The 27,485-nt window shown below is 39.0% G+C and overlaps 1 long non-coding RNA gene across 1 annotated transcript in view; it reads left to right on the top strand.

The window, feature by feature from the left end:
* Window positions 1-27,024, top strand: part of LOC135452383 (uncharacterized) — an 84,994-nt gene extending 57,970 nt beyond the window's left edge. The window contains exon 4 of the long non-coding RNA XR_010441608.1: window positions 26,670-27,024. This is a non-coding gene — a long non-coding RNA (uncharacterized LOC135452383). The remainder of the gene's footprint in view (window positions 1-26,669) is intronic.
* Window positions 27,025-27,485: the final 461 nt, after the last annotated feature.

Genomic DNA, 27,485 nt, shown 5'->3' with positions numbered 1-27,485 from the left:
TGTCATAGAGGGCTACCAGGCTGACCAGGCACATCTGCCCTTTGTGAAGCCTTGTTGGTTGTCTTGGGTCACATCCTTGCCTTGTCTGTGCCTTAATACAGCTTCCATTAGGATATATTCCATGGTCTTCCCAGGAACAGAGGTAAGATTCATTGCTCTGTAGTTCCCTGATTTTCCTTTCTCCCCTTTTTTAAAAATAGGTGTGAAGCTTCTCTTTTTCCAGACACTGAGGTTTTCACCTGACCACAATGACTTTTCAAATAGGATGGAGAGTGACTTTCAATCACATGAGTCAGTTCCATCAGGACCATGGGATTGTCAGGGGCTAGAGCCTTGTGCCGACAAAGCTTCATCAGGTGGTCTCAAACCTGCTCTTTTCTTATAGTAGGAAGGACTTGGCTCCCTGACTCCCAGCCTGGAGGTTCAGGGACTTGTGACATGGGAAGCCTGACTGCCTTTGAAGGCTGAGATGAACAACTTGCAGAGTACCTTGGTTTTCTCCACATCTGTTGCCACTAGGGACGTACTGGGAAGAGATGCATCAGATACTCGCACCAGTCTATAAGACAATCTCAGTGAAATCACACAGAAGTATAAACCTTGCATTGACTGTTGGTTAATAAACTAGACATATTTCATAGAAAAGGATTTCAGAGGAAGCTGCATAGCTCACCAGCGAACTGGAAGAGGAACCATTCTGAGGCTCTGTGACCCCAGGACCATTACAGGAGAAAGGATGACAGAAATATTGAGAGAGAAAAACAGTCACAGAGAAACAAATTGTTCCTTACCTTCAGGGAGGCACATTTCCTGCCTACTGTTGAGACATCTCAGCTCTGCTGCTCAAACTGAAGGCAGAGTGCTCAGATCTGGGATAACCTAGTCCTGGGTTCAGCAATCTCAAAACTGAACATAACCCTGGGGGAAGAACAACTTTTTATTGGTGGGAGACCTATGCCAAAAATATGATAGCTTTTGGGAAGATTAGATCCAAAGTGGTGTTGGATGCAGCCATTTATCAAAAGGCTCTCCATTTCTTCTGGGCATTGGGGCAAGCATTTTTTTCCTGGAAGGTAAACTTCAGTGAACCTAAATTCACAGAATTAAACAGTATAATATGATAAACTATGTGAGGTTTTTCAGAATGTTAACTTAAACCAAGTGGAAGCTATTTTGTTTATGTCAGACTTTTTTTTTTTTTTTTTTTAATATATTCAGAAGCCTGTTAATTTCAATGAAATCTCTCCCAGGAATTTAGTCCTTATAAAAATTTCCTTATTCTGTATTTGCAACTCTTTACTTGTGGGTGTTATGCCCAATGAAACATTTTTCTGGTCCCATTTCTACACCAAACACATAATTCCCACTCAATTACATTTCCAAAGTCCGTTCATGTAGCCCTAGTTCCAGTTTCTTACAATTTACTGCTTATAAGCAATAGGTCAAAGGTTTACGTGATATATTCCACTACACCTAGATTTTCTGTATTGCTGTTTGAAAATTGAAAACCTTTCCTTTCATCTTCAGTGTCTTTCTCTTATATTTTTCTGAATTATGTCATAACCATATATCTGTCCTTGGTCTTAGCCTTTCCAACTGCTCTTTATTTTAGTGTCCACCTCATTCATTTTGACTTATTTTCCAGTTTTGTGCAGTCATCAAATTTCAGCCTGTTACTGCACATTCTGTGTTTCAGGTTACTTTTATATAAGGAGAATAAAATCTGTCTTAATAGTGATACTTTGGCCTTATCCTTGTCTGATACTTTCCTCATTCACAACTGTTCGAACTTATAACTACCCTTTATAATATATATGTCAATCCTTAGGACATTAATGTAACATACTGCCAGTACCATAGATCACCAGGCCTGCAGCAAACTTCTCTTGAGTTCTCTGAAAAAAACTTTGCAATGAACTCTAGAGATAATTTTTCCATAGCCTTTGTCAGTGTTAATCCATTTGAATTTCTTTATAACCTTTTTTGCAAACTAAGCAAAGTATCTCAATTCTGTAGTAGTCATAGTTTCTTTTTGTTGAATTTAATTAAGTTCGTAAGACTTCTGGATTAGAGGATTATATCACAGGAAAATCCTTTGATAAAATCAGGAATGAGTGAAAACTTCGGTGAGCTGGCATTTTCAGAGGGTCAAAAATCATATGCAGGGCCAGATTTATGTTTTTAAAAAAATATGTCAAGCAACAGAAGTTGTGGGCTGGAAATTACAGCCATTTCAAGCATCCTGTAGGTGTGCAGTGCAGGGCTAGGATATTCTGGACTGCAGAGAAAATGCCTGGCAATGTCAGATTTGACCTTAAAATGCACATGATCAGAAGTAGAGACACAGATAACTCCCTGGAATATCAAAATCATCTCCAGCCTACAGAACAGAATATATATGGCTGTGAGTATTAGGGAGCATTTTCTCAGTATCTCCAAATGAGTATATCTTGCAGGGGCGGGGGGGGCGTATGTGGCCCGAAGTTTGGAGTCCGGCTAGCTGAGGGTGAAAGGCCAACGCCCCTCTGCAATTCCTGGCCAGCACCCTTCGGTGTCTGATGGCCTCGGGCTGCGCTGGCTGCGGACTGGCTTACACCGCTGGTATTGGGGAGGAACGGAGCTGACCACTTCACCGGGGGTTAAACGTCGGTTTATTGATGGTATTGTGGGATCCAAACGCGGGGAAACCAACCAGGAAAAGTCTTTCAATAGGGGGTGAAACAGGATTATAAAGGAGGGGGGTGGGTACAGGCGGAACCAATCGGGAAAGGTGAGGGGATGAACTTCACAGAACTGACACTCCATGGAGACCAATAATCAAAAGGTAAGGGAGGTGTCCTGGGACCCCAGCCAACCACCATCTCCAGAGAGGAGAAGGTTCTCGAAACCTGGGAGGAGAAGGGGGTGATTGACTGGGCCCAGGGAGGAGACAACTTTCACTTATAAGGGAAACTAGGGGAGAAGCAATTACGTATCGGCAACTATGAATAGCGAGGTTACTATAGCAACTTAGCTGACAGGGTAGCAGTGGCGGGAAAAACTGGGGGAAGAAAACCATTTTACACATAATAGGGGAGAACAATACATAAATTGGGGGAATAACACAAGAAACTTAACAACACACTACAACAAGTATACATTTCCATAACTCACTGAAGGACATGGCAAATCACAGAATCACAAAATCATAGAAAAGCTGAGTTGAAAGGCATTTTACAGAATCATTGAGCTCAGCTTCTGGCCCTACACAGGACCATGCTCAAGAGTCACACTGTGTACCTGGGAGCATGGTCCAAACTCTCTCTTGAACTCTGTCTGTCTTTGTGCTGTGACCACTTCCCTTGGGGACCGTTTTCCAGTGTCCTACCATGGTCTGGGTGAAGAATTTTGTCCTAATATCCAACCTAAACCTCCCCTGACACAACTTCAGGCCATTCCCTCAGCTCCTGCCACTGGAATCCAGAGAGAAGAGATCAGTGCCTGCTCCCCTCTTCCCCTCGTGAAGAAGTTGTAGACTTCAACGGGGTCACGCCTTAGTCTCCTCTTCTCCAGGCTGAACACATCAAGGGACCTCAGCTGTTCCTCATGTGGCTTCCCCTCAAGGCCCTTCACTATCCTCGTGGCCCTCCTTTGGACACTGTCTAATATCCTTATGTCTTTCTTGTTTTGTGGTGTCCAAAACTGCCCCCAGCACTGGAGGTGAGGCTGCCCCAGTGCAGAGCAGAGCAGGACATTCCCCTCCCTTGCCTGGCTGGTGATGCTGTGCCTGAGGCACCCCAGGACAGGGTTTCCCTCCTGGCTGCCAGGGCACTGCTGGCTCATGTTCAGCTTGCCACTGACCAGGAGCCCCAGGTCCCTTTCTGTGGTGCTGCTTTCCAGCGTCCCATTCTGAAGTCTGTCCGTACATCCAGGGTTGCACTATCCCAGGTGAAGGATTCAGCACCTGTCCTTGTTGAACTTCATGCAATTGGTGATTGTCTAGTCCTCTGATTTGTCAAAGTCTCTCTGCAGGGTCTCCCTGCCTTCAAGGGAGCTAACAGCTCCTAACAGACTTGCAAATGAACCAACTTACGATAGAATAGAATTATAGAAGAGAACAAGTTTGAAAGAACCTTGAAACATCATCTGGTTCAATATTTCATGGAAAAGGGAGCCTGGATGAGATTACTTTGCATCCTATCTAATTGCACTTCCAGGAGTGCAGACTTCACTTCCAGTGAATGATTCTTCTCACCATATAGAATTTCTTTCTTGTATCAAGATCAACCCTCTCCTAATGAAACATGAACCTGTTACCTCTCATCTTCTCCATGTGGTTCTTTGAGAAGGGAGAGTCTCCACCTTCTTTGCACCTCCCCTTTAAGTGTTAGAATACTGTGAAAAGGTCACTCTGAGTCTTCTCTTCACCAAGGAGAAAAGACTGAATGCCTTCAGTCTTTCCTCATAGGACAGGTGTTCCAGTCTTTTGACCATCTTTGTGACCTTTCTTTGAGTCAAATTCTTTCTGGAATTGTGGGGACCCATTCCTACCAGAGCCATAAAATCACAAACAAATGGTGGTAGTTCTTCAGAATGGAAAGTGTAAGGCTTAAAATTTAGTCTTGTTCCTTTATTCCTTTTTCTCTCAGAATACATGATCCAATGCTTTAAATGTCTTCTTATTGCTAGAACTGTATGACAAAGTCTCCAGTATTCACATACATTACTAGTGATCACCCATCATTTTATAGAGTTCATTAACACAGAAAGAGTACCAAAAGAAATACAGAACTTAAAAATATTAACAGATAACCAGAATTCATAAGGTTTTAAGACAGAAATGCACTTCTAAGTAATTCTGAAATTCACACGCATGGTCTTGTACAGCTTTTGAAAATCCATGTAATTAATTGATGTCTTTACCTTTTAAAGCATTTGGTTCACCTTTTATCTTAGAAGTCAAGCTTTCTAGATTTTAGCTAGATCACTTCTTAAATATGTGCTACTTTGCCCTTTTCAATTCCAAAGGGATTATAAATAAACTTGCTAAAGGTTTTCCTATCTCTTTTGGGACGCTTCATCAAATGTGTACCTTCTGGTCCTTTAGTTTTGTCAGTCTTTAAATGTTCTAATTTCTAGGTCACCTCTTTTGGCACGATCTTGAGTTTCTTCAGTATGCTTTCCACCTCTGCTGTTAAATTTATGTCTGTTTCTGGCATCTGTTCCCAATCCTCCTTTGTGAACACTGAGGCTCAGAATTCATTAAAATTTTTAGCAATGCTTACCTAGGCTGTCAATAAATTACTTTCACTGTCTTTTTGAGGCCTTATTGTGTCTTTCAGTGATGTCCTGATCTTATTAGTCAATTTATCCTAACTTTTTCCTGGTTTCTCCTTTCTCTTACAACAATATAATACAGAAGTCACTGTGATGAAAACTATTATAGGAATCTTTTAACATTTTTTTGTCTTACTCCTTCTTTTCTCCTCCATATTGTCGCCTATTTTGTGATCTTTTTGACATTTTTCCACATCTCCCAACATTCTGTAAACAAGTGAATTGTCTTTAGGCAGATCACTTTTCTAATACTACCCAAAGATGTTATGCCTTCCAAAGATATAGTAGATTGGATTCTAATATACTCTGTACTTGGTCAATTATTTTAATTAATGTAAATTAAATGCAAAGAACCATAGAAAAAGCTATTGAAGCACTCACATTGCCTGAGTATCAACATTTATCAGACAGAGATCAAATCCATTGTATCAATGAAGATGTTCTAGGCTGGTGTCCATTTTCTTCCTCTCAGTGTTGAGATTTTTGAGGGAAAGTACCTACCTCAAAAATCAATTCAAAAGTTTGGTGTTTGAAGTGGAAACATAGAGTCCACTGAAAACTGAATGTGGATATTGCTATCTAGAAACAGCTACAAATCAATTTAACTATGGTTATCTATACAAGAGTTTTGCATAATGTGAACTAAATGTTAAAGATACCATTAATGTTTGTATAATATCAATAAAATCAGTACAGCTCTGTGCATGGATGCTTTTATGCCTGTTTAAAAATGCTGTAGATCAATTAAGATTGTGCCAATGTATTTGGACAACTATTTTAAAAAATGTCTAAGGAGCACTTATAAAGATGTGTGTATTTGTACCTTCCATTTTGAGGCCATGTATAATTCTAATCACAGTTGTACACCACAGTTATTAACCTGTTAGAGACACTGATAAATTCAGAGTTATAACAATTATTACTACAGATACTATCTTTGCTATGCATTTTTGCATACACACATCTTAGAAAATCCCATGAATCCTCATTTTATTTTCAAAAACTTTCATGTTTACCTGTTTTTCTCTCCAAGTATAGGGAATGTTTCCTTCCTTCTTCCCCCTGCCTGGCATTTTGTTGTCTATTTTGTTGTTTGATATTATTGTCACTATGTCCACCCATCTGCTTCTTCAGGCTACTTCTTTCCTTATTTTTGACAGTGCCTGTATAATGTTTCTCACACATCTGGTTTCTCTCCTATATACTGGCTTAAGCCCTCCCTCATGTTTCTGTGTATCCTCTTAGCATCTGGTAGATCACTGCCTGTTTGAGGAGCTGCCTATTCAGAAAGCAACTTTCTGCTGCAATGTTGTGAAACTCCAGGTAGGCCGGGGTGAAGCTACAGTAGAAAATAATTATTATTCAGTGACTGATGCAAAAGTTCTGTACATAATGAAAGAGTCTATTGTTATGCATATACTCATGAGGATAGTTTGGGGGTTTCTGAAGAAACTGTTGGTTTAAATATTTCAGTTATAATCTCATTCTTAATGTTACATCAGTACAACTTTTTATTTAATAAAAAATGGACTAAGTTTTGAGAGTACCATTTTTTACAATAATTATCCTGCTTATTTGTTCACAGTACTCCAAGAATGATTTTATTTACATACTTTGAGAACCCAAACCACCTAGGGCTAGCTAATAAGGACATAAGATCATGCAGCCTTATTCAGAGTAACACCTTCCTTGTGCTCTTTTCCCCTTAATGTTTTTTCCTCCACAAACAGACATTTCTTCTTGAACTCATAGATGCTTCTTGGTCTCCCCCCATCACTGTCCCTATACAACCTCAGTTATTCCATGTTGCCATATTTGTGCATTTTTCTTATTGGTGGAGCACTGGTGCGATACCAGACTGGTTCACATTTACTCCTAATACACATAAGATTTTTGTGTTTTTGCATGGCTTTGAAAGTTTTCTTACAGGAAAACACTTGCCACATAGTGAACAAAATAGTACAGAAGTGAACAAAATCAAGTGGAAGAGCTTTGCAGAGCCTCATTTGGACGAAGGGAGTCAGTCAATCTTTCAGCCGTGCTTGTGACACTGTGTCCCCCTGCTCCATGCACTAATAACCATGCAGGGTTTACATTTCTCTTTGCCTGCAGACACATTGCTTGTCTCATGGCTTTGGTGGCTCAGCTTTCCTTGGACTCAGACCCACTTTTTCTTCCTCATTCCTTGCTCCTGGGAAGAACACTGATGCCTATCACTGCTCTGTGGTACACAGCAGGAGCTGGGGGAAGCACCCCCTGTTAGTCACTGTTTGTCTGACATTAAAATCACCAACAGTTTAGAAGACTTGTTTGTCTTTGTTAAAATAACTGTTTATCTCTCATCATAAGTGCTACCTTGGTCCAATAGTGCAGGCAGATCACCTCAAAATTCCTTCTGTGTGACCATCCTTGACGGGTCTATACACTTCCTGCCCTGTGCAGAGGGGAGTAAGCACAAAAATGGATTCATTGTTTGGTTTGCCTTCTGTAGTCATACACATCATCCAGTCTGGGAGATACAGAAGAGTAGTCTTCCAATTTGTTCCTAATTTGTATATTTAACCCACTTTTTCCTTCTTGAATAGGATGAAACATCCCTGTTCCGGTATTTTTTAATTCTGCTGTTGTACCAGTGTTTTGTCCATTACTGTATAATTATTTTCATTCCATGATGGTACCTAAGTGATTTATCTCCAGTATAGAAAATTGTCAGTTGTTATTTTTTAAATTCTAAGTATATTACATGCATTAAAATTCTCTTATCTGTCATGGCAGTGATGTCTTACAAAATTCCATATGGTATATAAGTTTGACCTCTCTAGCCCAAGTCCACATTGATTATCAATTTTTCAAGGAGAAGTATTTCACTAAAAAAACCAGAAGGTGGCTTTGAATATTTTAATTAAACAAATTAGTTAAATTCTATTTTCTGATGTTGCCTCTCTTTCATTTTTAATAATTAATAGTTTTAAAACTCTTCTGTCTCTAGGGCTTAGAAAACCTTCTTTAGGAAATTTTAGGAAATTTCTTTGGAAAGAAAGAAAAAGTGATTTTACTGTGATAACTGTGACAAATTTAGTTGGACAGAGCATCTAAAAATATTTCACTAGTGTTATGTAAATAGCAAATGCTGTTGGAAATAATTTGATGCAAACTTAGCAAGAATCCTCTTATCTGGCTCACTATTCCTGCTTGAGTTAATGCCTCTGTATCAGGAAAAACATGAAGTAACAGCAGGATTTTTCTTGCTTCTCCATGCTTTTAAGCTATTCCCCATGGAAAGAAGTTACAGGAAATACATTGTATTGGCAGCATCTATATTTGTAAAAATTCAAATGCCTTGCCCATAGGTAGAGTCTTATAGTATGCCCTGAAACTGGCAAATTCTCTTTGCCCAGATTTGATAAATAATTACCTTCACTGTATCTTGACTGCTTTATGTGCTTTATCTAGGCTTTTTTGGCTAGTAATGTCAAAAATGTGCAGTCCACTGATGTGGCACATGCTTGATCTACTATGGATGCGTGAAACATCTCAGCTATGTTTATTCTGTTATGACTCAGAACCAGCTGAATGCTGCTGAAGGCAATGGGAGTAAGTCTGACACATGTGAAAGGAATCAGACCCATCGTCAGCTATTCTGCTGAGTATTCTATTGAACTGCTGCAAATGACATCCAGAGCTGAACTGAAGACAACCACATTTCATAGTGAAATAATATTGCGTTTCTGAGTGGGGCATGCTCCTTATGCCCAAATGCCAGAACTGTTTCTGAGAAAGGTTTCTTGATGTGGAAGGAAAGATGAGGTGATTGAAGGGAGCAAGGAGAACAATACAACACAATTGTAAGGAGAGACAGAAGAGCATATTGGGGTAAAATTGGAGCCAAAAGGTGTCATGACGAAGAGTAGAGTAACAAAAATAATTTCCATTTTGTGCAGCACCTTTTAGTCAAGAATATCAACATACTTTGCAGCTTAGCTTAATTCTGTCTGTTGCTATAAATAAGTGCTAGTAACCCATCCTATGAGTGGCACGTGGAAAACAGTGAGTGGCTTCCCTAAAGAGCAAGTCCACAAGAAAGTTGAATACCCTGTTCTGACTACTTCTGACTTAGCCAATAAAATATGTTCCTCTGAAGGACATGGAAACATAAAGCAATAAAAAATGGAAGAAACAAAATGATGCAATGAGTCTGGAATACAGCCTTCAGCCTAGACTTTCATGAAAGCTTGTGTTCTTTGTTGCTCTTTCAGCACAGCCATACTCCCAGCACTACTGGGATTTGACTTCTAAGGCTGCCTTTGGTATTTCACTCTGGAATACAGTGACTAGAGGAACAAACAAGGAAGACAATTACTTCTAACTTGCACTCTTGCTTTTCTAGTACAGCAACTGTCCATGAGAAAGTAATTTAATGTTAATGGTCAGGTCCTTGAATTCCAGCTCAAAATCATGGTTATCAACATGACTATGGCAGAATATGTGCATTGTATAGACTTTCAGAAAAGTATTTATGTTCACAGGAATCTCATTTGTGTTCACTGGAAATACAGAGGCAGAACTTACTTCAGAAAAGCAGTGTCACTGTCTTTTCTTTCAAGGAGTTAAGGGCAAAACACTTTTCTTTCTGGATACAACTGGTAGCAGGTACGATTACACCTCACAATCGAGTAGCTCACCAGGGAGGCAACAGTCTTGACAGTGTTTCAGTTTGAGGAGGCTCAGAATAGTGAGACCAGGATTGTTATTTTGTCTTGTAAGCACAACTGGTAATCAGTTTCAAAGAAATCAAGAAAAATACATTCTTCTCACCTTCTCCCAAAAAGATTTCTTTCTTAGTGAGGCAACCGTCACACAAACAATTTGTCTGTTGGCCTAAGTATTTGACTGAAGCCTGACTAGACAAGGAAAAGAACAGGAAGCTGGAGGAGAGACAAAATGTCCTGAGGTAGATCTGCTACTTATGGAAACATTTACTTTATCGTCAGCCAAAACACCTCAGGAGTCCTCCTCCTTCCTCTCCACCTAATTCTTTTCCCTGTCCCATGACTACTTCAAGAGTTTCTTGCTTCCACAGTTCAATGAAACGCTGAGTCTGCAGGCTTTGTTTGAGAGGAAAGAAATTCTGACAGGGACTGGGAACAGGCATTTGTGAATGGGTGTAGGAGTATGAGCCTGTTACACAAAAACAAAAGCATAACTTGATCAACATTTAACAAGCTCAGTTCAAAGATGTATCACCCAGTTTTCCCAGAAAGAGGCCTGACCAGGAGGTCTGAGACTGCTGTGGGTGGGAATGTTCCCTGCCTTCCAGTTCCCTGCTTTTCTTTGGCGTTGCAAATCGTTCAGTAACTGAAATACAGAGGCATACATAAAAAACCCCAAACAAAATATGTTTGTGAATGTTGTCATTAATGGCAGAGAGCCATTTATACATTAAGTAGCTCATGATTGTGAAAGTCTGCAGTGTCAGTGTCAGAGTAATGATCTAATCAATGCACTGCCTTAAAATATGTGCATATGCAGGATTCTTTGATTTCTTGTGAACCAACGAACCTCAAGGCCTTGCTGCTCTTGGGTATAAGTCATTCATAATTTTGTTCTAAGATAACATCATTTTTCATTTTGCCAGGGAAGTCCTGTTCCATGGATTGCAGTATTTTTTGACTCACATATGGTTCCTGGTATTTTTTTCTGGCTCTGCACAGAAAAGCATTCACTGAAAGATATGAAATCTACCTTAGATCCACACTTATGTCAGTAGGTAAGAGTGCTATATTGGAGGTAAGACTGCCAAATGTAACTTTTGGTTTTGTGTGGATGGAGCACTTTGGCCCATCCAGAACACTGACTCAAAAATTGCTGGTAAAGGTAACAGGGAACAATACTTACAAGAAGAACAAGAAAATTAGAAAGTGTGAGTATCAGCCTCTGGATACTTTCACATGCAGTTTAAGGCATTTATCTCTTCAATATGATGTACCACAAACTGGACATATATCTATCTGTAAGGCTTTTTATAGGAAAAACCAGTAGAATCTGCAGGAGACAGATTAAAATGATAGCTTGAAAAGCATGCTGCCATAACAACAAAAACCTGAAAACAGCACTTCTGCAGTGATGTACAGATAAAAGAAGGGTGGTGGAGTGTCAGTGTGAACTGCTAAATTTTCCATCCAAAAATAAAAACAAATGGTAAAAATCTGAACTAATTTGCATAAAAGTAAATAAATTTACTTTTTAGTTGGTGGAATTCTTCTGAATGCAACAGAGATTAAAATCCAAATTAATGGTTTCTTCCTATGATCAGACCTGATTTAACTGCAGGAAATACAAGGGACTTAAATATGATCAAAAATTACACAGTGCAGTAAACTTTAGTAGTGAAAGAGTAAAGCAACATGACTAGCATTTCTATCTCTGCTGCTCTGGCTTTGATGAGTATTATAGAAATAACAATCTCAAGCCTTTGTTCCAGTGAGGATAGTGTGTATGAAATCTGACTTGCCACATCTTACAGAAAATTTTCTGCATGGTGACCTTTTGCCAAAACAAATTGTATGAAGTTGCTAGCGTTTGCAGGTAGTTGGCAGTTTGCTGTCCAAAGCAAATATAAGAAACTCAATGTGCAGTGACAGTTATGAAAACTGTTGTGTCTAAACAAACTAACCAGAACACAGTTCCCGAGACACAGTGCTTTATAAATTATTTGTTTAAAGTGTAAGCTTACGGAAAGAAGCATTGCATAACTCAGCCATAAAAATGGAAGAATCTGTGCTTAAATATGACTGCATAGTTCTCCCAAATATATCTTGAAAAAAGAATATATTTATATAAATAAATACACATGTATAGAGTAATGCCTTATGCAACATTGTTTTTTCTTGTGGAGATGATAACCAGGACAAAATCATGTCCCTGACTCAGACAAAGTAACATTTCACATTAACAAGGACAAGATTTTTTTGAAATTTTGATGGGTTTTAGTGCTTTTGGGTAGAACTAGTATTTTAATTAAAAAGAATGATGTATTGTACTGGCATAAGTCCCAGTAAGACCTAAGTGACTTATAGACCATTTACTAGTATAACAAGTGAAGATCTCCCCAATATCCCATTTATTTTCAGCAAAAAGCTTACAATGGGTTCTCAATATTTTACTTTTCCCAAAAGTCCATCCTTAATTTTTCATAGAGAAGCAACAAGGTATAGCAGTTGGATATAAATCAGTATTTCCCACTATATTCCCAACTTCAAATGCCAGTGCTCAGTCTTAAGTGTGTCATCCAGACTCCATTTACAATTTTAAACTTCTTCCAGCTTGTGGATCTCACAGATTTTCCAAAAGCAGTATGAATCCTCCTGTCAGTATTTCTGCTGGCACCAGTCTTGGGGCTTTTATTTGCCTTTCCTGGATGAAAAGCCGAGAGTCACCTATCTCTTTACCAGTCTGTGAAGGGATACTTCTACACACTACTAGAGGATAATTCATCCAACCTCTTTTAGACACCCACCATAGGCTGAGATTAAACACTCTCCAAAGACACCTCTAATTTTCACTGTAACTGTAGATAAGTTTACTAATAAATGTATGCGAAGAAAAATCCCACCAGGAGCATCAAAGCCATAAAAAGATGTCAGATGATTTTTTTTAAATACCTACTGTTTTAAGTTGCTAAATTTACTCATTAAATAGTCTTATCTGACATTATTCATTGTTTATTCTGGTTAACATTAGAGTAAAATGTGATCATAACCATAAGAGCAAGTATGTTTATAGTAAGAGACTCCGACTATAGCACCATGCCAACAGACCTTACCTCTAGAAAAATTATACATGGTCTTATTTCAAACACCTTACAGAAGAAATCAGAATACTGTTGCAGGGAGCTGCAAAAAAGATTTACCATAATTTCGGATACTTTGAACTGAGACACACCCATATATCAGCACTATGTAGTTCAGGCACACCAGTCTGGTGGAGAAGAACCAGCAGTGAGGATGTCAGGCAGTCTGCAACACTTGTCAAAGAATTCCTCCTGGCCTTTCTTTTTCAGAAATACAGATGCATCTCCCATTGTCCATCCCAGCTTTTGAATGTTCTGTGGTGGAGGAAGGTCGGGAGATTTGAGTATTCCGATCCCACTGGGAAGGCTGTCAAACTATCCAGAAAAATTTTTCAGATAAAATTCAGGAATAGATTAACCAACTGAGAAACCAGCAAATGAAGGACTGCTGTTTTAGGAATATTTCTGAAATCCCACTTGTTAGATTTCTACACAGGAAGTGGCAGCTTGGGGGAGAACCACCATTTTGCATTCAGGGAAAAATGAAAAAGACATCCTGTTTATAATAGGGACCCTTACAGATATACACAGGACACTTTTCAGAAAAGGAGTTTGTTGAATAGCTCCAGAACAGACACATTTAGACACTAAGGCAATGTCTTTCTTTGAAATCAAGGCTATCCCTTTCATTTTCTCCCACATTTTTCTACTGAACTTCTAACAGAGTATCTTGGTAAGTAGATGATTCCTACTACACAAAGCCCAAGGATATCCAGAGCTTATATAATACAATAATAGAGCTGAATCTAATGGAGAACTGAGGTATACAATCTAGATTTTATCAAACTATCTTGTAGCCTCATCAAAATGGATTTTCAAGCTTTAAATATTTAAGGACAAAAAAAAAAAAAAAGGAAAAAAAAAACAAACAAAAAAAAAAAAAAAAAAAAAAAAAACAAAAACAAAAAAAAAAAATCAACCCTGTAGGGAGAAATCAGTTTGAATAGATTTTGTTTCTGTGAAACAGAAAAGAGCCCAGATATCCCTATGATTTCAAAATGTCACTGAAAGATTGATGGAAAAACCCTTCAGTCTCATTCCCTAATGTCAGAGAAAAGCTGCTTCAATTGCTTTTCTGTGGGGAAAAGGGTGTCAGTAACCAGTTATGTTGATAGCAGCTGGTTACGTCTCATATCAGGAATTATTATATGTATCCATTGTCAATTTTTCTAATTTGAAGAAAATTGTTTGACTTCAGGGGAGCACTACAAACTTCTTGAACTCCATGCTTTTTTTCCTTGTGTGTGTATGTGTCTCTTATTTATTTATGTTTAGCACTAGCAGTTTCCACTAATCAGCTGCAGAATGCAAACAGAATTCCAGCTGGCCTTGGCAAGAGACTCTGCTGGGAAGTAACCCCAGACAGCTTCACTGTGGCAATTAGGGACTCATTCATTAGTAGTGTGAAAATATAAAGGCTGCTGGAGGAAAACAGACATCTATAACATCCAGACTTTTGAAGGAAGGATATTTGCGCTAATTTCACAGATTCCATTGCCCCAAATCAATTTATTTCAACACTGCAAGAAGGTGCCTTGAACTGCAAACAGTAGTTTGTGAAATTTATTTTCTTTCTTCCTAATGAAAAAATTCAGCAAGAAACCCTAAGGACCAAACAAAGCCCACACTTCTGGTCTATACACAGTCTTCTTCACGATTTCCATGAACATTTTATGATGGGAATTAATCCAATATCATAGGCACGCTGGACCAGCTGCTGCTGTAAATTGCTCATGCTGTGATTCAGCATTAAGCTACAACTTAGAGAAATTTGCCATTTTTGGTGACACTTGTGTGTACAGCTCTAAGGTTAACCCTCTAAGCCTATGTAGGAGAAAATAATTTACAGAGGACTGAGGGATAAGGTATAACGGAGGTGCTGGAGTGAATCAGTGTCACTGAGTGCAATTTTGCTGTCAGCCATCATTCAATAGAGCACCTGACCGTATTCTTAAGAAGAGCGTGATGGTAACCAAATGGGTTGCATTTGTAATCACTTTTATGCTTTGACTTAGGAGACTATTAATCTTGTAGACTTTAAAGAGAAGTTAAATGCAACTACTGCCAAATGTTCAACCACCAAAGGCATTCATGGATTCAGATGTTTTCTGGGAGGGAACTTATATCTATTCTAAGGGAAGGCAGTGAAGGGAATCCTACCAAGGTTGAACTATTTTCCATTGCATCCATTACTGATAGAAAATAGCAGAAGGGAAACAACTAAGATCTGGTTAAGACCCTTTATTATCTGAAAACCATCTTGCAGTGGTCTGAAATACCTTAAAGTAAGTTGTGGTTACACTAGCTGGCATATAGAGCCAACAGCCCATTAGCCAGATGAAAATTGCTGCAATATGACAGATGTTTGACTCCATTTCTGCCTGGAGGCTGGTGTAAACCAGTAACATTAGTTCTTTGCCAGCTGGATAATATTCCTACACTAGATATTATTTCTTGCTCAGGTAATTCAGTGACTGTCCATTCTTTGTTAGAAATGAAGGAAAAGAATCAGCCCAGGCAAAAGGTAATTAATCTTATTAAAACATACCAAAACACAACAACTGGAACTCATTACACTAAAACAAGGTTGAGCTTCTGGTCTCAGTTTAATTCCTTGAAGATAAATGCCCAGAAGTAAGCACTTTTATCCCTGTGGCACATTTATTAAAACTCTTAAAAGAGAATCAACAATTGAGAATCAGCAAAAAGTCCAAATAACTAATTTGAACCATGCAGAAGTATTCTAGGTCACAACTAATGAATCTGACAAGGTAGGGCATAGAAAATTGTGATCAAGTGAATTCATTCTATATTAAACAACCAGTCCACTCAGTAAGAATTATTTGAGAATATTTATTAAGTCAAATATACTTTACTTGAAATAGCAAAATAAAACTAATAACACACAAATGTTTTTATTTATACATATCAATTTTCTGGGCAAATTCCTATATTAGTATCTTATACCTCAGTCTTTTGATGGTCAATTACTTTGAGTAGTTACATTAAAAAGTAAAATTCTTATTTTTCACTATAACCATCCACTTCTCTATAAAAAATCAGTACTATTATTTATCACAGTTGTCAAACTCTGCCTTTAGTATCTGGCTAGAATCTTATTTATATCACAAACACATCCAAGCAACTCAGTTAAAACAAAATGCCAGAAACTTTTTTTTCTCTGAATTCTGCTGTAACAAACCAACAGAAGAAAACCTCCTCTCCCCTCCACAGAAACCATCTAGATTAAATGCTTTTTCAGCCTGATTCTAGGTGATGCAGCTCTCAAGTTAACAAAACCAATTAACTAACATATGCACTCAAAAGTACCTTTTGTTCACTGGTACAGAACCAGAGCCATTTTCAGACTACCAGGAACATGTGCAACTACATAAGCTGTACAATTATAAAGATGTTCTTAGGAAAGTAATATCTGAAGAGTAACAAAGCTCATAGTTTATTCGACCTGCATATAAAACCATTGAAGTATAATACATTTATCACATTAAAAATGCATCATTAAAATTTAAAAGCAGGTGCAGTTACTCAATAAGCTAATGGTATAGTCTGAAGACTCCACTCAAGATTGTACTGTTGAATTCCCATTTGGATAAAACAGAGAGAGAAAAACAGAGGGAAGGAATTGGAGTGACCTTGCACCAAGGTGTTAGTGCCTGATCCTATGTTTCTGGTAGGCTGTGGTTGAGCTCCACTCTGAGGATCTTTAAAGCACTGCATTTTCTCTGCTGTGAATGGATGCATGCTACAAGTGAGCATGAAAAAAAGCAACAGCCAAACTCTATGGAGAGGCACCTGTGGATGACTCTGCATGACAATAAGCCAAAAGCAGTCTGATGAAGGAAAATAATTACTACATCTACACAGGAAAATAATAAAAATTGAAGCACATGACAATTTCCCCCAACATTTTGAAGAACACATGTATTCATGAAATGAGCTTGTACAATTCCTGGAGAAAGTGAATAAGTGAGGGGACTTCCACTTTACATAGAACAAAAATTAGTGGCCTTCTCAAAGAAGCAGCTGTGTTTTCAGGAAGATTTGTCTTTTTTAAGAGCTCCAAGACAAATTTATTCCCTTTAACTAAAAGTTTAAATTCAATATGCATTCTAATTTTGTAAAACAACCATGTGGCTTCACAGATATAAGATTCTTGTCAGATGGAACACATCACAGCTCCATTTAGCCAGGAGTTTGCACTATGGAAGCGTGTATATAGATCACAGCTAGTTTGGCTGGGAGCTCTACATCTCCACTGTTTGAAGTTTTGGATATTCTCCTTTGCTCTGGACTTAATCTGAAAAGAAATTTGTCTTATTCAAATCACTTCATGGTGTAAATGGATCCGTGCACTGTAAGTGGGGGAACTGGGGCATCCACCTCCAAACTGCAGCATGAGGGCATTGCTACGTAACCAAGACACTTCAGTAGGAACCACATTTGGGTGAGTTCCAATTGCAGGCAAAACTTAAGTGGATTGATTTAGATGATTGTTAAATATTTGTTACCTTGAACCTTGGGAATAATAGGGAGTTTCTCTGTTCATGTCATATTTTTGAAGGAAAGAAGAGTAGATCTGGGCTGGAGGGACAGAAATGACACAAACTGATAGTGGTAGGCTATGTACCAGGCAGCCACACTCTTTTCAGCAAAAGAGAGCTGAAAGACTATGTTGTCTTAAAAACTGCATTTCAGTTCAGCCTGTGCTCAAAGTATTTCTATCTAAATGCCCATGTGTTTTTGAGGTCTGCTTTATTTAGGATAGAACTGCAAGGATGTAGGCCACATAGTGCCAGGTAACATTCATGGGCTTATTCATGAATGAAGTTTATAAATAATCACAGAATCATTTAGATGGAAAAAGAACAGTAAGACCTTCAAATCCAGCCAGTAACATAGCACTACAGAGTCCAGCTGTGTCCATAACAAGTCTGCCACTCAGCCATGTTTGTAAGTGCCACATCTACATGGCTTTTAAATGCCTCCAGGGATATGACTCCACCACTTCCCTAGGCAGCCTTTTCTAATGCTTTACTGCCCTTTCCATGAAGAAATTTTTCCCAATACCTTATCTAAACCTCTTCTGGAAACTTGAAGCCATTTCCTCTTTTCCTATCACTTATTACTTGGGAGAAGAGACTGACCCCCAGCTTGCTGCAACTTCCAGTGGTTGTAGAGAGTGGTAAGATCTCAAATTCCCTTGGCTCATGTTCAGCCAGCTGTCAACCAGCACCTGCTGGTCCATTTCCACCAGTCCTTTTCCAACCACTCATCCCCCAGCCTGTTGCACTGCATGGGGTTGTCGTGACACAAGGGCAGGACTGGGCACTTGGCCTTGCTGCAACTCATACAGTTGGCCTTGGCCCATGGATCCAGCCTGTTCAGATCCCTCTTCAGAACCTTCCTACCCTTTGCAGATCAACACTTCCACCCGAGTTGGTGCTGTCTGCAAATAGACTGAAGGTGCACTCCATCCCCTTTTCCAGATCACTGTTAAATATATTCACCCCAATCCTGAGTCCTGGCAAACCCCACTCGTTACCAGCCACCAGCCACCAGTTGGATTCCATTCATCACAACTCCCTGGCCTTGGCTATCCAGCTAATTTTTTACCCAGAAAAGAGTACACCTGTCCAAGCCATGAGTGCCCAGGTTCCCCAGGAGAATGCTTTGGGAAAAGTTGTCAAAGTCTTTAGTAAAATCTGGGTAGACAACACCTTACAGCTTTTCCCTCAGACACTAAGTAGTTCACCTCATCATAGAAGGAGAGCAGGTCAGAGCACGTGCTGGCTGGACCCAATCTCCAGGTTGTCCTGTACATACCATGTGATGAGCTGCTCCATGACCTTCCATGGCACTAAAGTCAAACTGGTCTGTCATTCCCTGCATCCCTTCAGGCTCTTCTTGGAGATGTGCATCACATTTTGCTATCTTCCAGTAGCAAAATGGGACTTCCCCAGTTAGGCAGAACTTCTGGTAAGTGATTGAAAGTGACTTGGTGAGCACTTATGCCAGTTCCCTTATTATCCTTGGGTGGATCTCCTCCGGCCTCATAGACTTGTGTGGGTTTGTGTGCTGTAGCAGGTTGCTGACCATTTTGCCTTGGATTCTGTGATCTTCATTCTGCTCCCCATCCCTGTTTTCCAGCTCAGTGGGCTGGGAACCCCAAGAGCAACTGGTCTGTCTAATAGTAAAGACTGTGGTAAAGAAGGCGTTAAATGCCTCAGCCTTTTCCTCACCCTTTTTTCACTATGTCTCCTCCTGCATCCACAAAAGAGTGGAGAGCCTCTTCAGCCCTCCTTTTGTTGCTCACTGCTTTATAGACATATTCTTAAAATTTTTCTTATGTCAGTAACCAGATTAAGTACTAGCTGGGCTTCAGATCTTCTCATTTTCTCTCCGCATAATTTCACAACATCCTCACAGTCCTCCTGAGTGACCTGCCCTTCCTCCAAAGTTCATAAACTCTCCTTTTTCTTTTTTTTTTTTTTTCCTGAGTTCCAGACAAAGCTTTCTGTTCAGCCAGGTCAGTGTTCTTCCTTGGTGGCTGATCTTTTGACACATGGGTATGACCTGCTCCTGCACTTTTAAGATTTCCTTCTCAAAGAATGCCCAGCTTTCCTGGGCTGCTTTGTTCTTCAGGACTGCCTCTCAAAGGACTCTTATCAACCAGGCCCATAAACTGGCAAAATTTGACTCTCTGTAATTAGTTGTCCTACTGACCCCCCTCCTCACATCACCGACCAGTCCTTCTCTGTTTGCAAACACCAGATCCAGTCAGGTGCCCACCCTAGCTGGCTTAGTCACCAGCTGTGTCAGGAAGTTGTCTTCCACACACCTCAAGAACTAAAGAAGTGGCCAGATCTAAAAAGAACTAAGAAACATGTTTATCTTTTGTTCATTTTTTTCAACTGGCATCTGATAAAAATAAAGAAAAATAAATACCACTGTTGACGGAAAGGAAGTGAAGAGGAAAGAGGTAAAAACAAAGAATTCTAAAGTATTGCTTCAATCCTTCTGCAGATTATTGTGTCAGTGATCAAAAAAATTTTATGACCCCCCAATACTGGCTCAAAAGCTTTGCAATGTCTGTAAGGCATTATGAAATGTGAAAGTTTTATGAAACATCAAACTCCCACAGCTTCCAGATACACTTAAATAGTGGGGCATTGCAGTGGAAGTCAGAAGCCTCTGTAGGAAATGTGCAAGGAGCTTTTGACAAAAAGCAGCACAGCACTGTTCACTGGGTGATGGGAAAATGTGTGTCCCTCTCCTGCCTCTTCTGAAACAACTGTCCTCTGTGAGAGACTAAGGGTTTTTTGGGTCCCGTTTCTTCAAACATGCCTAAACAGGAATAAGCAGAAGTAGCAAATTAAGTGCAGAAATACATTATTCATATATATGTATGTATGTATGTATGTATAATTGAAATTGTCTCCTTCATTGAGCAAAGCTTTGTCTTGGAATTGATATGGATATACACTTTCTGAATGTAGGCCACCACCATCAGGTTGTGCAGCTTACAGCACCACCTCACAGCGCAGAGAGACAAAAACGAGGCGAGGCGTCACAGACTCAAATTGTACTGCTGAAAAGCAGTGTGCTAAATGCTGCTTAACTGAAACATAACCTGAAAGCCTGAAGGCCTTCAAAGAAAACCATTTTTGAGGTGTAAATTCCTTAAACATAGTTGGCATGCGTGCCTCACACAGGAAAATATCTGAGGTATATACACCTGAAGTATACACAGCCTTAGCACATGGACGCATATGCTCTTTCTCCATGTAAAAGCACTGTGCAAGCTTCAAACTAAATGATGCAATACATCTGAATATCTCAATAAACTTACACTTTTAAAAGAATAAAGTTAATGTATCTAGAAGCAGATTAATTCCCAGTATAATTAGAAGTTCAGGAATGCCACTATGATTCAATATGTTTCATGTTTCTTGAATTTCGCTGGCAAAGTACATTGCAAATTGGCCCAGAGCTCATTATCAGTTTGGAAGTTGAAACTGTCATTCATTTTCTGCTGATCAAACAGGGAAACTTAGTTTGGTATGCCCTTAAGTTTTCTATCAACATAAATGAAATAGTTAATTTTTCAGTATTTATTGTTCATTATTCACTAAGGAAAATTATCTGTTTTATAATTTATCATTGATGTTCTATTTATGTACCATGAGTGGTTGTCATAGTTTGTTTTTCATCTTTCAAAAATTAAAGGTGAACTAGTTCTTTTGTTGTTATCCACAAATGAAAGAGATGAAAACTTGTTCTTCAGGTTTTAAATCTATATCTTTGCACTGACAATATATTCCTCTAGAGACAAGTCACCTTCATTGTGGTCTTTGCCAGTTCCTAGTTTATTGGTTACTATATTAAATAGTACATTTGAGGAAACAATACATAACTTATTGCTTGATCCAGAAAATTTGCATTATGTTATTAATATATTTTCAATAATGTTGCACATTCAACAGTTTTAAAATATTTTCATCAATACTTCTCCAAAGTAGAAGCAAACACTTATAGACAGATATCTTTATTCCCAACTTGAGTTTCTTAAACTGCTATTCCTTTTGACTTTTGAGTCTTTTCCTTACAACAGTTAGTTGTGAAAAAAAACCAAAACCACCAGGTGTTCAAATTCGTAAACACAGATAAATTTTGCAGTGCATACAGAAAAAGCTGATGAATATTCTTACCACAAGCTCATGTCCATATGTTTAGGCACTCTCCAACAGAACTTCCTGTGTAGGAAGCTCAAGTTAGAGAATAGTCTCTTTTATGGATGACATTTCAGTGCCTATTCAGGGGCATAAGCATACTCAGGGAAATCCTCAGTGTCTTAAATTATCGATTGTCCACACAAAGTTGGCAGATGTGACACAGAAAGTGCAGAAGACCGCATTCTTTCTGACTAGTAGCCAAAGGAAGGGATATCCTGAGGAACTGAAAAGGCATCATCTACAGCTGTCATTAGGGAAAGAAATCTTTCCTATCATAGTCAAAACAGATCATATAGAGCACTTTGTCTGTAAACTATATAAACTGCACTGCAACTTCCTACAACTGTAGTGAAGAACAGTTTTGGAAAGATGTGCAAAGTTTTCAGCTTTCTAAAGAAACCCCACATATACCTGAGTTCAGTGAAGAACGAAATTGCCAAGATCAGCTGTGAATGTGTCTTCCTATTTTAAATGCATGCAAGTTATAAATTGCATCATGCCTGTCTTATATGTGGACATCACAACCAGTGAATCCCAAGGGTAAGGTCAATGGTGTCCATCATGATCATACTTGCTACAGCCCAACTGTTTGATAACCTGCAGTGTAGCAGGGGAATGCTCAGACAGGAGAGCCTGAGTGGATCCATGTCTGAATTCCTGTAAGAAAAAATTACTGGGAGATTCCACGTAATAAGAGGCCAGCCCATGTGCCTGTGTGGTACCTTGTTGTCTGAAATCACTTTTTCCATTGATGAGGTGTGAGACTGGGCAGTGATTGACAAGTACTTGGAGTAACAAATGGTATTTTGAGAAGAGCATTGAGAGAATGATTTAGAAGTGTTTGACATTATATTTAAGTATGGTTGATAACTGGTGATAACAATTGGTGATAACATTACCAACATGTCTCTTTTCTTTAAGCACTCAAGATGTATAGGAGCTAGGCATGTAAGTGACTTGTTTCAGGAAATACAGACAAAAGTGGACATCTCAAGCAGAAAGTGAGTTGACCCCACAGGGAAAAACAATCTGTTAAGAACCCAAAACGCTTGGCAGGCAGCCTAGACCCATATCTTTTCTTAGATAAAATGTACAACTGAAGGGAATGTTAAAGGAAATGAAAAACCTGGATTGTGATCCTAAAGCTTTTTATTTGAGTTCCCAACTAATTGCTTACAGACATTGTAGTAACAAGTCAGGGCACTTACCTGTGTTCCAGTAAACAGTACAAGAGCCACAAGAATAGCATATTCATTAGTCTCTGGGGTAGTAAAATACTATTATCTTCAATTTCAGTGTGTACAGTATCATTTACAAAACAATTGTGTAGTACAGACACAAGAATAATTTTGGAAGGTGTAGAATTCCTTCTTGAAAAATCATAGTATTTACTCCCCTATGCTTAAGGAACTGGTTTGACTGGGTTTACAGAAGATATTTCACAACATGGATATTTAAAAAATAAGTTTAAAAGCTCAAGGACATAAAATATCATACCACAAGAGTCAAATAAGTTTTAGAATGTCACAACACAAGTTCAGGAGTGAGCTCAGCACAAATTCTGTGAATGCACCAAAAGCAGTGTAATCTTTCCCATAAAAATAATTGGCAACAAATGCATCCTAGCAGGTCTCACAATCCCCATGCAACACAAGGCACTATTTGGATTGGAAGTATTGTGTAGTAACTGGGGCACACTGTTGTAGTGTGTTGTTAAGTTTCTTGTGTTATTCCCCCAATTTATGTATTGTTCTCCCCTATTATGTGTAAAATGGTTTCGTTCCCCCAGTTTTTCCCGCCAGTGCTAGCCTGTCAGCTAAGTTGCTATAGTAACCTCGCTATTCATAGTTGCCGATATGTAATTGCTCCTCCCCTGGTTTCCCTTATAAGTGAAAGTTGTTTCCTCCCTGGGCACAGTCAATCACCCCCTTTCTCCTCCCAGGTTTCGAGAACCTTCTCCTCTCTGGAGATGGTGGTTGGCTGGGGTCCCAGGACACCTCCTTTACCTTTTGATTATTAGTCTCCATGGAGTGTCAGTTCTGTGAAGTTCATCCCCTCACCTTTCCCGATTGGTTCCGCCTGTACCCACCCCCCCTCCTTTATAATCCTGTTTCACCCCCTATGGGGAAAACTTTTTCCCGTTTGGTTTCCCCATGTTTAGATCCCGCAACACCTTCAATAAACCGATGTTTAACCCCCGAGAAATGGTCAGCTCCGTTCCTCCCCAATACCAGCGGTGTAAGCCAGTCCGCAGCCAGCACAGCCCGAGGCCATCAGACGCCGAAGGGTGCTGGCCAGGAATTGCAGAGGGGCGTCGGCCTTTCGCCCTCAGCTAGTCGGACTCTGAACTTCGGGCCACATATGCCCCCTTCTGCAGCACACCCTGTATATTTATCTGAGATTTCTACACTCACACAATAGATTTTTCTGCACATAATTATTCAGAATTATTTACTTCAAGGGTGGCTTTTCCTTAGCTTTCAAACAGTTTTTGGTGGACTGCACATTAATAATGTTCCAAAATATACTATCTCCTCCAAAGGGATGCAGTTACAAACTATAATGAAATAGACTTACAGACTGTATTCAGCCCCAGTGGGCTGAACATGGATTCTCCTGTCCCATTTTACAGTTAAACAATGACTAGACTCCCTGCTAATGAGGTTTTGGAACTCTTTAGTTTGTTTCCAAAGTAGTTGGCATTCTACAAATTTGTAGTTTTGATGATTATTATAGGCTTTTTGTATTAAAAAATACATTTTCACAGTTAAGGGATTTTTATTTCATGTATGTTAATTAGTCAGTGGTAGTATATTCTGCTGTTCAGTTTTGAAAAATGTTGTTTGCAGTGGGTTTTAAACAACAGACAAAGAAGAAAATATCCTAAGTAATGTTTATGTTGATTTTAATCTGTGTCATACATGTCCATTTCTAATAAAACTAATGGTAACATCCAGTTCTGAGAGAATCTGATGTACTTACTATCTCCTGTTTCTAAAACTCCGGAGATGAGAAGTGAGTGAGCAAGGAGTATACCTGTAATTTAAGTTGCTCTTTTGCAAATATCTGCTACTCAGATACTCTCTTTTGTTTCAGCTGGAGCTTTGTAATGTTTTTGCACTTATAGTGACAAGTAAAGACAAATCATTGCTTCTGTTATATAAATGGGGAATTTAGGCAAAGAGAGGGATAGAGGGATTTGTTCAAGGTCACTCGTGCACTCTAAAATAATGCTGGAAAATGAATTTTTCTACTCCCAAGCTAACAAGTTATTAAATCACATTTCCTCTCAGTGTGGTATTATACTCCAATTTGAATTTGGGGGATAGGGGGGGTTTAGACTACTTTTGCTATTTGTAGCTGAAGGCATGTAGAAGGAGGAAGATGTTAACAATGAAAAAAAGGTCTTCTCTTGCTGCTAGAGTGAAAAAAGTGCTATAAACAAGTTTCATTTCATAATACAGAGAAGGCAGAGCTATCTCATGGCACAAAGTTTCTGTATGCAACAGAGAAACAGTAATGCCCATTCTCTCAAGGATGATATCAAAGTGTAACTGTTTACTATCTTGTATGAGGCAAATTTCCTTTCAGCCTGGCATTTAGTTATCAGTGTCAGTCTAAGTATATCAGTGATCCGTGTTCAAAACAAGGAAATAAGTTATGGCAAAAAGATAACATGATTACTACCTAATAATAAGGCATTTAAACACAGCAGGGCTCTTGAAAATGTGTGGGTGTAAATTAACTGAGAGGAGGGGGCAGACCAGTGTTCATTACATACCCATTCCCTCCCTTCACAGGAATGAGGAGCCACCACCAGGCTGACATATGGGCACAGTGTTCCCAAAACCTAAAACCCTTTATTCTTCAGAGAATCCAAAGCTTAACCAAAGCACATGCAAACTTTCCTTGTGGTACTCAGTGACATATTTGCAACAAATATCTGGGAAACTTTGGATTTGGGAGGAGGAGAAAAGATGTGCAGCCTGGTACATTAAATATTTGAATATGTTTGCCTTTCCTTTGTCCCCTTACCTTACATATGTCATTTGTTTTCTCACAATGGGAACTGTATTTGAGGTCTTGTCAAGCCCAGCCTGTGTTTTCACAGAGAGAGAAGCATGTGGACACAAATGGGGTCTGTGGATGATTCTCAAGGGGTTGAGAGGGAGACTGCTTCTCCTCTTTTCCTTAGAGGAGAAACTACAGCCATATACTTCAGGTCTGGTTTAGTGATTTAGAGCTAACTTCTATATTTGAAGAACAAGAGGGAAAAAAAGGAAAGAAAAATAATTTAGTTCAGTTCTATGAATAACTGGGCACTTATAATTTAACAGCCCAGTTCTGATCTGAGTAAAACAGCAATTCCCTTGAAGTTGGTGAAATGGTGCTGGATTTACCTCAGGGCAGAATTTGGCCCCCCGTTAGTGATCCAGCTATTATTAGATTTGCATTGAGAAAAATCATTGAATAAAATAATTACCTGTCTTGTCAGTGGAACTGTTCTTTTTTTTTTTTTTTAATGTCCTACATAAAATCCTTAGACCAAAATTCAAAGGGATGTAGAATAAATTAATTAATTGGGGAATTAATTGGGCCATGTTGCCTTTTTTAAAACTAAGCTGTGTTTTAGTTATATTTTGTTATGTGCCCAAAGGCTCCTGGGCATGGATGGCCTATAAATACAAATGGATAACAGATTATTAAGAATAAAGCTACCACAAAATAGTTTCTCTGTTTTCTCCATACAGGTCTGAGAGGAACAACAGTGGAGCAGTAGCGAAGAAACAGCTGGGGCTGTGAGAAGATGCTGTGGAGAAGATTGTTTTGCCAACAGAAATGACTATGTTTCAACTCATTGTACTTTCCCACCTCCTCCTCCTTCAGCCTCCTCCCCAGTCCTTCACTGACTTTTCATCTTTGCTCATGGTTGGCAGCATAAGGTAGCTCCCATTTCCATCCTGCTTACACTCTCTGATGTGATTCCTGCAGGAGCTGATCTCAGGCAGCTCCTCCTTTCATGTTCTTCTCTTCTCTTAGGCCTGAAACCCTCTCTGTCTACTTTGCTCAACCTCAGCTCCACCACATCCACAAGGGCTGTGTAGAGCAAAACCCCATAGATCTGCAAGCCCCATCTTTATTTTTCATGTTTTCCTCTCCTTTTTCAGCTAGATGTTTTACTGATTTTTCAGGCAGTAGGAAAATATAACTTACATTAAAAAAAATACTTAAAAAGAATCTTTTGACTTTACCAATTCTTGATGTAAAAACCCACCTGGCATTTTGACAGCAAATGATTAAAAGCCTTTCTCAGTATTTTACAAGCAAATATGAATTTTAACAAGATAACTAAACTTACAGAAATGAAATATTCTATTGTTGTCTGATGCTAAACTAGCTGTCAAGTTTGAGACACTTGCAGTTAGTGTTAGGAATGATTAGAATGAAGATATGTTAAAAAGAAATACAGGCCAGGTTTTGCTCATGTGTTGCAGATATAAAATTCAGATTTATAGACTCTTTGGATGACACCAGCAATAAAGTGGTGATTTTGTTCTGGGGTTTTA

The sequence above is a fragment of the Zonotrichia leucophrys genome, chromosome 1 (assembly GCF_028769735.1).
Source record: "Zonotrichia leucophrys gambelii isolate GWCS_2022_RI chromosome 1, RI_Zleu_2.0, whole genome shotgun sequence".
NCBI classification, from domain to species: Eukaryota; Metazoa; Chordata; class Aves; order Passeriformes; family Passerellidae; genus Zonotrichia; species Zonotrichia leucophrys.
This window is presented reverse-complemented; position numbering and strand designations above follow the sequence as displayed.